Raw genomic sequence first — 15,405 nt, forward strand, 5'->3', positions numbered from 1 at the left:
CCTGCTTTATTGCACAATCCAAATCTTCGTCAAAACTTGTTATTTTCAGTGTGTAGCATGCTAGCTTGCTAGCTAGTTATTGTTGTTTCACAGCGGCGGAGGCATTTGAGACAAGCAGGGAGCGGAAAGGGATTTCCCTTCACTCCGACTGAAATGGTCGGAGCCAATGGCAGAGCTTATCCCTGCAGCCTGCTTCCAGTGAGTCAGACTACTAGGCAGTAGAAAATGGACAATAATCTTTAACTATTATTTTCCACCCAACAGCCTCTGCTACAAACTGTATTGGCTGGCTGCTCTCTCTAGTACACGCAACAGACATTCCTAGACACACAAGAAGTGACTTCATCTTGCTTGGCTAACATTACTCTTGCAACGCCTGGAGAAGTGCCATACGGTGTCCACTGGCTGGCTATCATGCTATGCTCATTAACTTGAAACATATGTAGACATGGCCGATGGTGATCATATTAAACACACTTTGTCTAAGAGGCATCATCCTCTTGTGAACAAGACGTGTTTGGTGCAAATGCAAATGGCATTCACTGAATGTTTGGTCTAATCGTAACACTCCCTTGTCTGTCTGTGTGTCTGTGCTGTAACACTCCCTTGTCTGTGTGTGCGTCTGTGCTGTAACACTCCCTTGTCTGTCTGCGTGTCTGTGCTGTAACACTCCCTTGTCTGTCTGCGTGTCTGTGCTGTAACACTCCCTTGTCTGTCTGCGTGTCTGTGATGTGGAAGATACATCAAGCATGACCAAAATACAACAGGGAAGAATATCCAGAAGGCAGGCAAGTGTGACTGTCCTGTCATTTTCTCTCTCTCCCTCTCCTTCTGTCCTACTCACTCTCCCTCCCTCCCTCTCTCTCTCTCTGTCCTACTCACTTGCTCTCTCACTCGCTCTCCCTCCCCCTCTCTCTCTCCCTCTCTCTGTCCTACTCACTTGCTCTCTCTCTCTCCCTCTCTCTGTCCTATTCACTTGCTCTCTCTCTCTCCCTCTCTCTCTGTCCTACTCACTCGCTCTCCCTCCATCTCTCACACACAAGCAGACAACACTTCCATTTCCAAGTGACTAAAACAGTAGCTTCATCTGCTCTGCATGTGTGATGATGACTGACAGTACAGACTGTCAGTAGAAGCACATATCTACATGTGTGATGACTGACAGTACAGACTGTCAGTAGAAGCACATATCTGCATGTGTGATGACTGACAGTACAGACTGTCAGCAGAAGCACATGTCTGCATGTGTGATGACTGACAGTACAGACTGTCAGTAGAAGCACATATCTGCATGTGTGATGACTGACAGTACAGACTGTCAGCAGAAGCACATGTCTGCATGTGATGATGACTGACAGTACAGACTGACAGTACAGACTGTCAGCAGAAGCACATGTCTGCATGTGTGATGACTGACAGTACAGACTGTCAGCAGAAGCACATGTCTGCATGTGTGATGACTGACAGTACAGACTGTCAGCAGAAGCACATGTCTGCATGTGTGATGACTGACAGTACAGACTGTCAGCAGAAGCACATGTCTGCATGTGTGAAGACTGACAGTACAGACTGTCAGCAGAAGCACATATCTAGAAGCCTGTTTGCTTTGGTTTCTAGGCACAGACAAACCGTGTGGAGCAGAAAAGGCTGACGCTGGAGAGTGTTGGCCAAGTGTTTCACAGAGAGTTTCCACCAACAACTCAAACAATGGCTGAATTGAAAATGATCATAAAATAAATGTGGATGGATGCAGGAATAAAAGTCATCCACACAGTAATTCTAGTTTGTATGTTTTCATTTTTACCTTCTTAGAAATGCAAAACAACTGCCTGACCTGTTCAAATGGCTCAATATGACTGCAGGCCTCTAACAAGTGTGCTTTCCTTTCAGGACCACTCCACTGACACTGTTCTTTCAGAACCACCTCCATAGATACAGTATGTTTTTCTCTTGTGCTGCTGGAACTGTGTGGAACTGAGCATTGTCTGCTGCTGACTACTGTTCCATGTGAAAAATCCAGCAGAGGACCACTGCTGGTCCTCCGCCCATTGTTTTTCTTTCCACGTCATTATTCGCTGCACACTTTGTCAAACTATGTCAATATTTCTTCAGTCACACGCAGCGCTGGAATGCTGTTGAGAGCGGCGGTGCTAGCTTGCAGGCTCTTTCCACAGCCTAATTACTACAGCTTGCCTTATAGTCAGAGTCCATCATAATCAGTTAGAACCTCTGGGCAAATGCATTTTCAACCCCTTTCCGCTATTTGAGCCCACTGTGCTTTCAATATACATCTCCACTGTGCACTGTGATACATCAAAATTAATTAAACATATTAAATTAAACTAATTTAAACTAATATGACTATAAAAAAAAAATATATATATATATATATAATGATCCAGTAAATTAGATAAGATTTCCCTTTCATTTTTCATTTGCATACCAAAGTGAATCCATATTTTTCTCTCACATTGCTACAAGCAAACCATACAAGTCACTAAATGGCCAGCTTGATTCATACATTTCAAATTGAATCTCCAGTCTGACAGACAGACAGATAGATAGATAGATAGATAGATAGATAGATAGATAGATAGATAGATAGATAGATAGGTATTCGATAGATAGATAGATAGATAGATAGGTATTCGATAGATAGATAGATAGATAGATAAAGAAATAGATAGATAGATAGATAGATAGATAGATAGATAGATAGATAGATAGATAGATAGACAGATATACAGATAGATAGATAGATATGCAGATATACAGATAGATAGATAGATAGATAGATAGATATACAGATAGATAGATAGATAGAAAGATGAAAGATAGATAGATATAGATAGATAGATAGATATATATTCGATAGATAGATAAATAAATAGATAGATAGATAAAGAGATAGATAGATAGATAAATAGATAGATGATAGATAGATAGATAGATAGATATATAGATAAAGAGATAGATAGATAGATAGATAGATAGATAGATAGATAGATAGATAGATAGATAGATAGATAGATAGATAGATAAGGGATAGATAGATATATATATATTCGATAGATAGATAGATAAATAGATATATAGATAAAGAGATAGATAGATAGATAAATAGATAGATAGATAGATAGATAGATAGATAGATAGACAGACAGATAGATAGATAGATAGATAGATAGATAGATAGATAGATAGATAGATAGATAGATAGACAGACAGATAGATAGATAGACAGATATACAGATATACAGATAGATACTGTAGGTGGATGCAGCTCCTAATTAACCAGTGCATAATGTGGTGCCTCTAACAAAGGCCTCTCTGTGTTCATCAGCCATTGAGGCGAGCCGCTCTTGGAACACGCCACGGCTCCTAGAATAATGGGCCACTTTAGAGGCTTTAGAGGCCTCCAAGTGAGTTCACAGACTGCAGAGCTGCTGGGAAAGCGCTCGCACAGGGTTCATGAGGAGGAGGGGCCACCGATTGTTTCCTTGGGACTTGTTTTTGTACCCGCCCCCGCCTCTCTTTCTCCTCTTTTTAGTTCTGTAAAGGGGGCTGGCTGACAAACGGGCAATGAAGGCGATTGTTGTGTGTTCCGCTGGACAAGTGGGGTGAGGTAAACAGAACCCGGGCTGGATGGTCTATCAGCTGGGACCCGCCGGGTCGGGATAGGCTGAGGCATGGGGAGCAGCACACAAGCAGAGGGCGGATTGGTCAGGGATCTGTAGAGTAGGCGGGGCGAGGGGCGCCGGGAAGTGCTGGGGGGAAAGGAGGGAGAGAGTGGTGGGGTGGAAGGGGGGTGCGGGAGAGAGGAAAGGGGGTTTACTCCGGAAGGAGTGGGAGGTGGGACATGGGTGCCGAGGTTACTCCTCAGAGTGTGGGCATTGTGTGTGGTGCTGAAGTTCTCATGCGTGCCCTCCCCCAGCCCCCTTCTTTTTGGCTTCCGAGATGTCTGAAAGTGATGGAGCTCTCTGCGATGAAGCCGCAGAGTGGCAGCTCCGCTCTGCGCTCCCACAGCTCAGGCTATTTACATACTCAAGGAGGAACATTAATGCTGGCCGGTCCCCCCCGAGCTACTGAACAAAGAAGCACACAAACCTGCCTCAGAGGCTCATTACGCACTAAACGCAGGATTTGTGGAATAGTAAAAAGGGGGAAAAGGAAGAGGAAGGTGAGGAGGGATGGGGAGGGCCGGGGTCTCCCATCAGCTTAGACCACAGTCGACGGGAGGAGAATCAAAAGTGGAAATGATATCTAGCAACATCTTTGTCACCATATGGAAAAGACATAATCTGTATTATTATCCCATCTTTTTCTGCATTCATTCCGTTCCTATTCCCTGAAGGGGAGGGTTAGGGGTTAGGGGTTAGAGGTTATGGGTTATGAAGAGAAAAGTTGTAAGACTCCTGCTGCACATCTCCCCCCCCCCCCCCCCATAAAGTTAAATAACAAACTTGACATATTTGTATGAATGCTCTATTGCATTGGTAACAATATGCTTGTACAAGGTTGCATGGGCCAATCTCCCAAACTCTCAAACATTTGAAATAGTGCAGCATACAAATGAATATAAAGACTTAGTTTACAGTTAAAGTGAACTGGTCGAGGAAAATGGGGAAGAAAAACTGGTAAGGTTAATTGGAGTCAAAGATGTTTTATGTATTTTCAAATGTTGATTTGGATTGCATTGCATGGCCCTTCCTTTATGCTGCCTACACACTAGAGGATTTTCAAATCTTAACCGATTTTAAAAACATGAGAGACCACAGACATAAGGACAATTTCATCAGATTTTAACATTAAAATCGCCTGAACGCACACACTAGACGATTCGGCCAGACTGCGAGACCACACACCAGCCGTTTGAAGTACCGACTCACAGCGATTCCAGCAACTAGACTGTTAGGCTGTTCATCTCCCACAAAACCGCAATTTTTTCCCACAGACAACAGCAGATGGCTCTCAAAACATGCACCGAGCGGCGGGTCCACTTCAAGCAGGCGGACACCCTCGCAAAATGAGCTAAAACAACGTCCTGTCTGAGAGCTCATAGTACAGGATATCCACTCCCTTGAAGCAAACAAACCGCTCGGCACATGTTTGGAGAGCCATCCGCCGCTGTCCACCCTGTTTTAAGCTGTGAGGATGCTGGGGAGAGAGGAGCTACATGGCACTGCTGTTGCCACAACTCGTTTGTTGTGAGCGCTGCATTAACATCCGGGTATGACGCGTCGACGCGTCTCGGTCTGCGCTCTCATTGGCTATTGCGGGTTCCGTCGGGAGACAGCCATCGTAAATATCAAACATGTTTGATATGCCCGATTCGAGATCGGGCAGGCTCCGATTCAATCGGGAGCATTGCAATAATCTTATTGACACCACACACTTGACAATTATTTTGACAAAAAATCGGTTGAGACTAGCCTCGAATCGGGCCACGCCCCCCCCCGAGGGGAATCGGGCATTAAATCGGGCCTTTTATCCTCTAGTGCGTGGGAAGCATTAGACAAAAACTCTATCCTCTCCAAGACAGTAAATTCTGTATGTGTGTTATGTGAGTGTTCAAAGTAAACGATACAAAATGATGGTAACGAAAGCATACAAAAGGTTCACAAAACGTTGACAAAAACCAATGCTAGGTCCCTCTGATGACCAGTGTGAACATGTCAGCCACAGTTGTTCAGATGAGGGCTTCCATTCGTTTTTAATGTGCTTTAATTATGGTTGTTTTGTTGACACAACAATGGGGGATTGTTCTCACTGGCATGGACTTTGGTGCCAAGAGAATACAACAAAAAGAGACCCCCACCCATCCAACAGCACCCTACCCCCCCCCCACCCCACCCCCACCCTTCACCAATCAATTTGAGAGGCCTTTCGTGACTCCCCCTGCTGACCTGAATTCCGATGTAGCAGGTGCCAACGGGATGGCGGCGGGTAGGGTTGGGGTGTCAGCGACGCGGATGGTGACAGTGGTGACGGGGTGGGTGGGCTGAGGCCTCCGCTCTGCCACGGTAATAAATACAGACACTGTCCCCCCCTCTATAACCCCCCCGCCCACTATGTCAATTTGAACGGTCAACTGACATTCAGATGATGCAAACTGCGTGATGATGAGATTCTGTCGAAATGGAGACATACCGAGAAGAGCTGATCAAACCTATTGATGAACGTTTACACTGGAGCATGACTATGGAGGAGCAGATCAGGCTCCGCCCACATGTGACAAGAACTCTGAGAATGTGGATGTGAGGACATGTGCTTTCATACGGAGCGGTACTTGTAGTTTCTGCCACTGTTGCCGTGGCAGCGAGCAAGTTTGCTGAACATTTCTCCAAATTTGTGGACTTTGCAAGCAAAGTAAACACGTGTTACCCTCACCATGACCTATGACCCGTGTCCACAGATGAGACTTAAAGGGGTAGTTCGCATTTTTTGTGACGTGGGGTTGTACGAGGTACTGCTTCTGTGACTGGGGGTCACAAGCAAAAACTTAATTTAGCCACTTAAAAGAAGGCTCACCTAACCAAATCAATGTCGGTGTACATGTATGCTATTTTTTTGACAATTTCCAGCACTTTACTTTGCCGTGAAACAGCCAAGTGTGAGGCTGTAAGTGTGTTGCTGTAAGTGTGCTGTCAGCACGCTTACAGCAACACACTTACAGGGAATGATGCATTTACTGCATAATACTGCATAAAGTGCTGTTTGACGACAAAGTAAAGCACTGGAAATTGTCAGAATATAGTGTACATGTACACTGACATTGATTTGTTTAGGTGAGCCTTCTTTTAGGTGGCTAAATTGTGTTTTTGCTCGTGAGTCACAGAAGCAGAGAGCTCTGTTTCCCTGTCAGAGCTTCTCCGCTGCTCCTGACTGGAAGCATGCTGGATCTATTGTGGGTAGCCCGCTAACTAACGATAAGTACCTCATACAACCCCATGTCAAAAAATCCGAACTATCCCTTTAAATTCCCACACGGTCTTTGTTCACATAATTGGTCACAACTGCATTAAAGCACAAGTTCACCCAAAAATGAAAATTCAGTCATACTCGCCCCCATGCCGATGGGGCCGAGTATATGAGTATATAGTATATGAAATTAAAGTAAAGTGTTTTGCTGTGAAACTCCAGGACTGTTTTGTGGACTATAAAAATTCACCCGTCGGCATGGGGGTGAGTATAATGGCTGCATTTTTATTTTTCTGTGAACTTATCCTTTAAGTCATCCCATGCTGTGCACACAAATATTTCACTTGAGTCAAAATCACTTTGATTACGATTACGATCTGAAATCAAAGGTTTTAGCATGCAGGCAACGCACTAAAATGAATCAACATACATCTGTTTTCAATGAAGTTTTCCAAGAATGGCTGGCTTTATCCTCGCACTTTCCTCCGGCCTGCACTGTGACGGAAATAAAACTTTTCAACAGCATGCAGGACTCCTCTCAGACCACAAGGAAGGTATTCCTGAGTCGTTTATAATGCAATCCATCTTATCTACAGGCACGGTTTACAGCTAGCTGTCACTTAAAAGCAGCGCCCTGCGGATTCATTGCTTCAGTCTGCAAAATGGTAAACAGACGGCTTATCGTGTGTGTTTCCTCCTTTCCTTGCACAACAACATATATGAGCAGTGTGATGATCGCTGCTATCTGACAGCAGAAGAGCAGAAATGCCTTCAGCGTGGCCCTCGGAGATTTATTATTTTGCCGGCCAGCAGCGGAGCAGCTACTGAATGCCTGTGTTTGTGTTTCTGTGCAGTCACACAGAAGTGAAGGGAGCCAGGCTCTTTGTTTGGTCAACCCATGGGAAGAGGCCTCACTCTGTTCAGCTCTCTGAGGACTCAAACAGCCATTCTATAGGCAGGACTACGAGTGCGAAAAAGTGCACGAATCCCTTACATTAGGCAGATTCGCACCAAGAATGCGGCGACGAGATGAATCGCCGTGCGAGGACTCGAAGGCAGAGAAAAGGTTGCTGCCGCCACAGGGGGCAGTAGAGGCACGGAAACGAATAAAAGTTGATGATATTAAGGTGATTAAAGAGAGCTGAGATGAAAGGGAAGTATTTAGAGAGCGCAGGGAAAGAAAGATGGAGATAGATGATGATGAGGGTGGTAAAGAGAGAATAGAGGAGCTGGATAGGCAGCACTTTGGCAGCTCCGGCGTCTTCCCAGGAGGATTACTCCAGCACTGGATGCCACAGACTGCCAGGCCAGCGAGACCACAGAGAAGCTCTGTGGATGGAGACACACCACAGACTGCCAGGCCAGTGAGACCACAGAGAAGCTCTGTGAATGGAGACACGCCACAGACTGCCAGGCCAGTGAGACCACAGAGAAGCTCTGCTGATGGAGACATACCACAGACTGCCAGGCCAGTGAGACCACAGAGAAGCTCTGTGGATGGAGACACACCACAGACTGCCAGGCCAGTGAGACCACAGAGAAGCTCTGTGGATGGAGACATACCACAGACTGCCAGGCCAGTGAGACCACAGAGAAGCTCTGTGGATGGAGACACACCACAGACTGCCAGGCCAGTGAGACCGCAGAGAAGCTCTGTGGATGGAGACACACCACAGACTGCCAGGCCAGTGAGACCACAGAGAAGCTCTGCTGATGGAGACACACCACAGACTGCCAGGCCAGTGAGACCACAGAGAAGCTCTGCTGATGGAGACATACACAGAGAGATGCATTCACATGCATGTGCAACACATTCCCACTCACCTCTTAAGGCCCAATTATTCTCCATTTTCATACGAAAATAAATGCGTCTGTTTCAAACAGTGTAATCGTCACTGCCCATATACTTCCATGCGTCTTTCACGTTGGTATAATCACGTTAAGCAATATATCCACTTGTGTGCGTGTGTGGTTCTGCTCTGTTTCATGCGTATCCATAAGCTTTCGGAGGATGGACAGAAAACACACGAGTATGCAGAGTATGGACAGAAGGCTCTGTCTGTCTCCGTCTTTAACGTAGAGTATAATTGGGCCTTTACAGTATGCACTTTGCCCATGCACGCACACCCACAGCATATACATACATGTACACGCACACCTCTGTCTGTTTTAGTCCTGGACTCTTATTACTTTTAAGTTCATGCACGTGTCTCTTACTACTTTTAAGTACATTGTACGTGTCTTTACTACTTTTAAGTACATCGTACAGATCCTTTGAGGTGTGTTTTTATTTTGTTTTTATTTTATTTTATCCTGTGTTTACTTGATCCTTTTTCTGCTGGAAAACTGCTGCCATGCTCCATGTTTGTTTTAATTTGTTCATGTTCTGTTTTTTCATGTATTCGCTATGCTTTTTATGTCTGCTGCACACAAATTGCCCTTCGGGGACAAATAATAAACTTGAATCTTGAATCTTGTCCATCACTCCCTGCTGTAGGCTATTCTGGTGTCTCTTTCCCTCGTTTCCTCCACCCTAGGGCTGCAACTAACGATTATTTGTCATTGTCGATTATTTTCTCGATTAATCGATTGGTTGTTTGGTCAATAAAATGTCAAAAAATGGTGAAAAGTGTCGATCGGTGTTCCCCAAAGCACGAGGTGACGTCCTCAAATGTCTTGTTTTGTCCACAACCCAAAGATATTCCTTTGTCATTGATAGAGGAGTGGAGAAATCAGAAAATAAAATATTCACATTTAAGATGATTGAATCAAAGATTTTATTTTTATTTTATTTTATCTTGTATTACTCGACCCGATGAATTGATTATCAAAATGGTTGCTGATTAATTTAATTGTTGACAATGACAACAGATCGATTAATAGTTGCAGCTCTTCTCTGCTCAACTCTCTTATCTTCTCCAGTGGTTCCCATACTCGGGTACGCGTACCCCTAGGGCTACGTGGAGGTACTACAAGGGGTACTTGAGAGAAAGGGGAAAATGTAAAAATGTACGAATAAATCATAAAAAAGAATTGAAACGTTAAAATTAAACTAATTGCAACTCTTTCACTCCATTTCTTATTTTGTAATGTTATATTCTTCAAAAGGTAAGTTATCATTCATTCAATGCATCATGTGCTATTCTTGCAGTCTACTTCCGGTGTTGTTGCTACGCAACGCTGGGGGAACGTGGTTTGCACTCCTGCAGTGTGTTACGCCAAACTCAATACAAAAACCTGCCAGTTTGACTGTGTTCTTGCTCATCACTAGGTGCAAAGGACTGCTATAATATGACTTTAGACCTCTTATGAATCAGTGGGGTGTTTTGTAATATTTGGTTTAAAAACTGAAGCTCAGACACGTCCGTGTCATTGATTGTTTGCTCACAGAATTCAAGTCCGCGCTCATTGTTTTGACTTGCTGTTCCTGTTGTGTGACGTCAGGGTGTCGCCAAGAACAGTTTGCAGGTTTCTAAGCAAAACGTAGTCAGGTAAAGGGGGTACTTGGATTCAGAAATCAAGGGAAAGGGGGTACTGAAGCCAAAAAGGTTCGAGACCCACTGCACTCACTACTCTTTTCTCTTGCTTTTCTTTCATGTTCTCCACTTTCCCCAGCCTGTTCCCCACCTCCTCTCTCTCTCTCTCTCTCTCTCTCTGTCACTCTCACTCTCTCTCTCTCCCTCTCTCTGTCACTCTCTCTCTCTCTCTCTCTCTCTCTCTCTGTCACTCTCACAGTAGCTGCATGGCTCACTCGACCTCACACATCTGAGAGTGTAAAATCTCGGCTTGTCTCGCAGAAACTTTGCAAAAAAGTTGCACTTGGCCACATTATACTAGGGCTCGATTGTTCTACTCAGGCAAACAAACTGTATAAAAGATGTACATCACTATGGTGTGCAGAGGGAATTAAGGAATGGTGCATTTTACAGTACATCAAAAGTCATCTTTGCCATGAAAACAAGACTATTAGTCATTGAATTCTAATCCATATGGATATGTGGACGGATATTCAAAGAATCTTTAGGCTAGCACTTTTCATTTCACAGATTCATGTCTGTTTCCTGGTGATCTCTCCTCTACCATCTGGCCTACTATTCCCAATCATCCATATAAGAATCCTGCCTGCAGAGAAACCCTTCCACTGTTCCACTGGATTCTTGTCCCAATAAGCCTCAACCACTGCTGGTCCCCTAGTTTCATTACAGTCTCTTTTAATGCCTGATAACAGCACCATCAATGACAAACTAGCAGTTAGTGGCTATATTGATTGTTTTGAGCTTTGCGCTATTCCTTTCCACCTTCCTCATCCCTGGCTTACAGATCTCAACATCTCCCCTCCCCCTATGTGTGTGTGCCCCTCCCCAGTAGCAGATCCTATTATACACCCACCCACGCACACAGGCGCACCCACCCACGCACACAGGCGCACGCACGCACGCACGCACGCACGCGCACACACACACACACACACACACACACACACACACACACACACACACACACACACACACACACACACACACACACACATACAGTACATCCAAACATACACATGCTCTGAGTACCTTGAGTGATGTCTACCCTAATTAAACTAACATGTCTTCACAGATGGTTAAGATAATAGATTCTGAGAAATATGGTTTTGACTCGCTCCACTTCCAGCACCAGATCAGCCACGCTTCAGGGTCTAACAAGACTTTGTTTATTTGTGGGTGATTGTGGGTGAGTGCATGTGTGCATGTGTGCATGCGTGCGTGCATACAGTATACGTTGATACCTCCATAATTCCATGTTGGACTCATGACCACATTAACTGTCTATAATAATGAAATAGAAAAACTGTTTATCAGCAACATAAATATGACTATAACAAACAGTGATAATAAATAATACTGTGATATTATAAATATGACTATAACAAACAGTGATCATAAATAATACTGTGATATTACACTAATATATTTCCATCCACCAGTATCTCACTACAGCCAAGAGATGTTCTCGTAACACACTTGAGGCTCAATATACTCAATACAGAATTACACGTAATCCAGGCAGAACTCTACATAATCTTGCATCGATTTAGAATAATCCAGTCTCTTTCCAGATTGTCTGATTCCAGTCTGTTGCCCATCAATCTGACGAATGCAAGTAAAAAGGTATTGTGGTGAATAATTTCAAGAATTCAGGAAGTGCACTGCATACTGTGGCAAAACACAACCCCAATGATGTGGCTTGGTTGTTTTAGCTGACTGCATGTAAGCCTTCACTTGATAAACATATACACTTGCTCACAGCACTGAAAAATCAAGTCCCCCCCCCCCGTCCAGATTCGAGCCATGCACATGACTCATGGTGCCTTTGAGCATACGAGACGCTCGCCTTGGCTGTCTGCTGTGTATTCACTCATGTAAGGCAGCAAATGCCACCACAGTCCAGTCATCTAGAGAGCCGCCTCTGGGAAAAGGACAAGACGCATTAGCTGCATGGACACGTTCCTTTAACCATTCTCCCAGCAATTACTCTTAAGGCCAGGGTCTCATCACATCAGGACAGGGTCTCATCACATCAGGCCATGGGGCCTCATCACATCAGGCCAGGGTCTCATCACATCAGGCCATGGGGTCTCATCACATCAGGCCATGGGGCCTCATCACATCAGGCCAGGGCCTCATCACATCAGGCCAGGGTCTCATCACATCAGGCCAGGGTCTCATCACATCAGGCCATGGGGCCTCATCACATCAGGCCAGGGTCTCATCACATCAGGCCAGGGTCTCATCACATCAGGCCAGGGTCTCATCACATCAGGCCATGGGGCCTCATCACATCAGGCCAGGGTCTCATCACATCAGGCCAGGGCCTCATCACATCCCCTCCTTGGGACACCATGCCCATACAGGCAGCTTCCCTACCCAAGGCCACCAGTGGAAGATACATGTCCATTAAAAATCCAACCTCTGCACTCTGCACAGGAGGCCAGCATAAGTGAAAAGCACCGCCTCCTCTCCTGGTGTCGACCATCACGATGCTGTTGAGAGACGCATCCTCAAACAAACCACCACACGTTTTCAAATGACAATCCAAGAGTAATGTGAAGGCAATCAACTGAAGGTGCCAAGAGAGTTGGTTTCCATGGTGACATTGATGGTGCTATTGTGTGTGTGTGTGTGTGTGTGTGTGTGTGTGTGTGTGTGTGTGTGTGTGTGTGGGTGTGTGTGTGTGTGTGTGTGTGTGTGTGTGTGTGTGGGTGTGTGTGTGTGTGTGTGTGTGTGTGTGTGTGTGTGTGTGTGTGTGTGTGTGTGTGTGTGTGAGCGCGTGTGTGCGTGCATGCGTGCATGTGTGCGTGCGTGCGTGTGTACATGTCCGTGTGTGTTAGTATGAATGAGAGGGGGAAAGGGATGCAGTGATTGGTTCAAGAGGTGGGTGGCGAAAGCAGCAAGTCAAGTCAAGTCAAATTTATTTATATAGCACCTTTCATACACAAAGGCAATTCAAGGTGCAGCAAATAGTGTCCAATTTCTATCTCTTCCAAAACCATTTCGTCATTCCGTCTCAAGATAAATGTCTTTCCTCAGGTAAAGACAACCCCCATCTGTAACTTCAGGGTGCTATAACCTTTCCAAAGAATGGTTAACTATCTATGAGTAGACACACTGCAATTCACAATTCATGGGTTATTCTTTACCTAGAAAGCCATAAAAACTTACCAACACAATGTCAACCCACTAACCCAGATTCAGTTACCTATCTCCTTATCATAAGCTAAATAGATACCAGGAGGATTCTTTGTCATTGCAACTTGTTGACACTTTTTTCTTTCCTGTTCTTATCTATAGGCTACAGAAAAGAAACACATTGTTAATTGCAGTTTACCGTGGTTTTAGGCTATACCAGAATGCAGCCACACCTTATCTAGTCACACTGACATGAGTCACACTGACCTGATAAACTGATACCCTCCACCCAGATGTTACCGACCAAGACGACCATGAAAGAGAAATAAGAAATGTAGCCTATGATGAGACTAGACTTTTTGTCCCCAAAGTTGCATTGCATGTTGTGTAAACCAGCTTGCAGAAAAACGCACATAGAATCCCACGATGGTAGCCTACAGGTGAACAATTTGCTATAATCATTTAAATGGAGTGAATTAAATAAACTGATAGCCTATCTGCTTCATGCATGATTTGCGACGCCCAGAGGAAGGTGTCTGATGTGTGACTGAACGCAGGCATCTCTTTTGTTAACGCGCGCGTATTGCAATGCGCAGCGCACCCGTTGGTGTCACAGCCGGCTGCCACTTTTATGTCTTTAATCTATGGGTGAAATTATTAGAGTGAGAAAGAACGAAAACGCCCTAAAGTTGATCTAAGTGACGTCTGATGCTTGCAAAGTGATCATTTTGACAGGATTGCAATATAGCCCACTGTGCATCTGCAAATAGCATAGCATATAATTTGTTAATTGGTTCCATTTAGGCTACTTATCTGATTACGATCGTTGTTGATGTCAGACAGCCCTTAATGAGAATAACTTTTTCGATTGCGCGTGTGTGCATTTCTCATGTGCGGGTAGGTAACGTAGGCTAAATAAAATAAGCAATTAAAAAAAAAACAGCACATCTCACCTTTGTTGAAAACCACGGTGAAATAAGTTTTTGGTGGTGTCTGTCCCCTCACAGGTTCTTGTCGCATCCGCTTCAGAGAGGGAGAGCCGCGCACTCAGCGGTCCAGGACAGGAGCTTCAGACACCAAACAGAGGGATTTTGTGTCAGTAAAATCCGAGGAGCTCCACGCAGCTCAACAAGCCCACTGAATGAAGCGCTGCCTCACCTCACGCGTCCCTCCGCGCTTTGCTCCCCCACCCCCTCCTCCCCTCCCCTCCGCCCGTTTCCTCCCTCTTTCTCTTCTGCATGGGAATGCCAATTCCAGTTGGTTGAAGATACCCCCAACACACACACACACACACACACACACACACACACACACACACACACACACACACACACACACACACACACACACACACACACACACACACACACACACACACACACACACACACACACAGATGAGAGGCAGCACCTCATTAGTGCATGTAACCTGCAAAGGGATGTGTAGTGTAGGCTAGGGCTAGTGGAGGCCAAAGCCACCTTTTTGCAGAATATAGCTAGCCTAGGCTACTTATTTGCACCGTTTCTTCCCATGACAATAAATAGCATAGAAAGTAGCCTACTAAAGAAGTCATGCACTGTAGTAGCCTATCTAATTTTGCATTAACAAGTGAAAAAAATCTATCAATGCTCACTTGCGTCTGTTTGTCCATCTGTTATCCACCAGCCCTGCCCACTTGACCCATTGTGTCACGACTTCCTGTTCAAAACGCCGGCGGTGTTACCTGCTCAAACCATGCTCAAACTAGTCTGACTCACCTGCTCAACCCTAGTTTGACTCCAGGGGACAGTGATTGATAAATAGCGGT

At 44.9% G+C, this 15,405-nt stretch overlaps 1 protein-coding gene across 3 annotated transcripts in view; it reads right to left on the reverse strand.

Annotated features, from left to right (window-relative positions):
• Nucleotides 1-14,627, reverse strand: part of LOC310792594 (excitatory amino acid transporter 2-like) — a 41,136-nt gene extending 26,509 nt beyond the window's left edge. For all 3 annotated transcript variants that reach the window (XM_083654306.1, XM_083654304.1, XM_083654305.1), the window contains exon 1: nucleotides 14,552-14,627. The gene's annotated coding sequence lies outside the window, so the exon portion shown is untranslated. The remainder of the gene's footprint in view (nucleotides 1-14,551) is intronic.
• Nucleotides 14,628-15,405: the final 778 nt, after the last annotated feature.

The sequence above is a fragment of the Poromitra crassiceps genome, assembly GCF_964638095.1.
Source record: "Poromitra crassiceps genome assembly, chromosome: 18".
In the NCBI taxonomy this organism is placed as follows: domain Eukaryota; kingdom Metazoa; phylum Chordata; class Actinopteri; order Beryciformes; family Melamphaidae; genus Poromitra; species Poromitra crassiceps.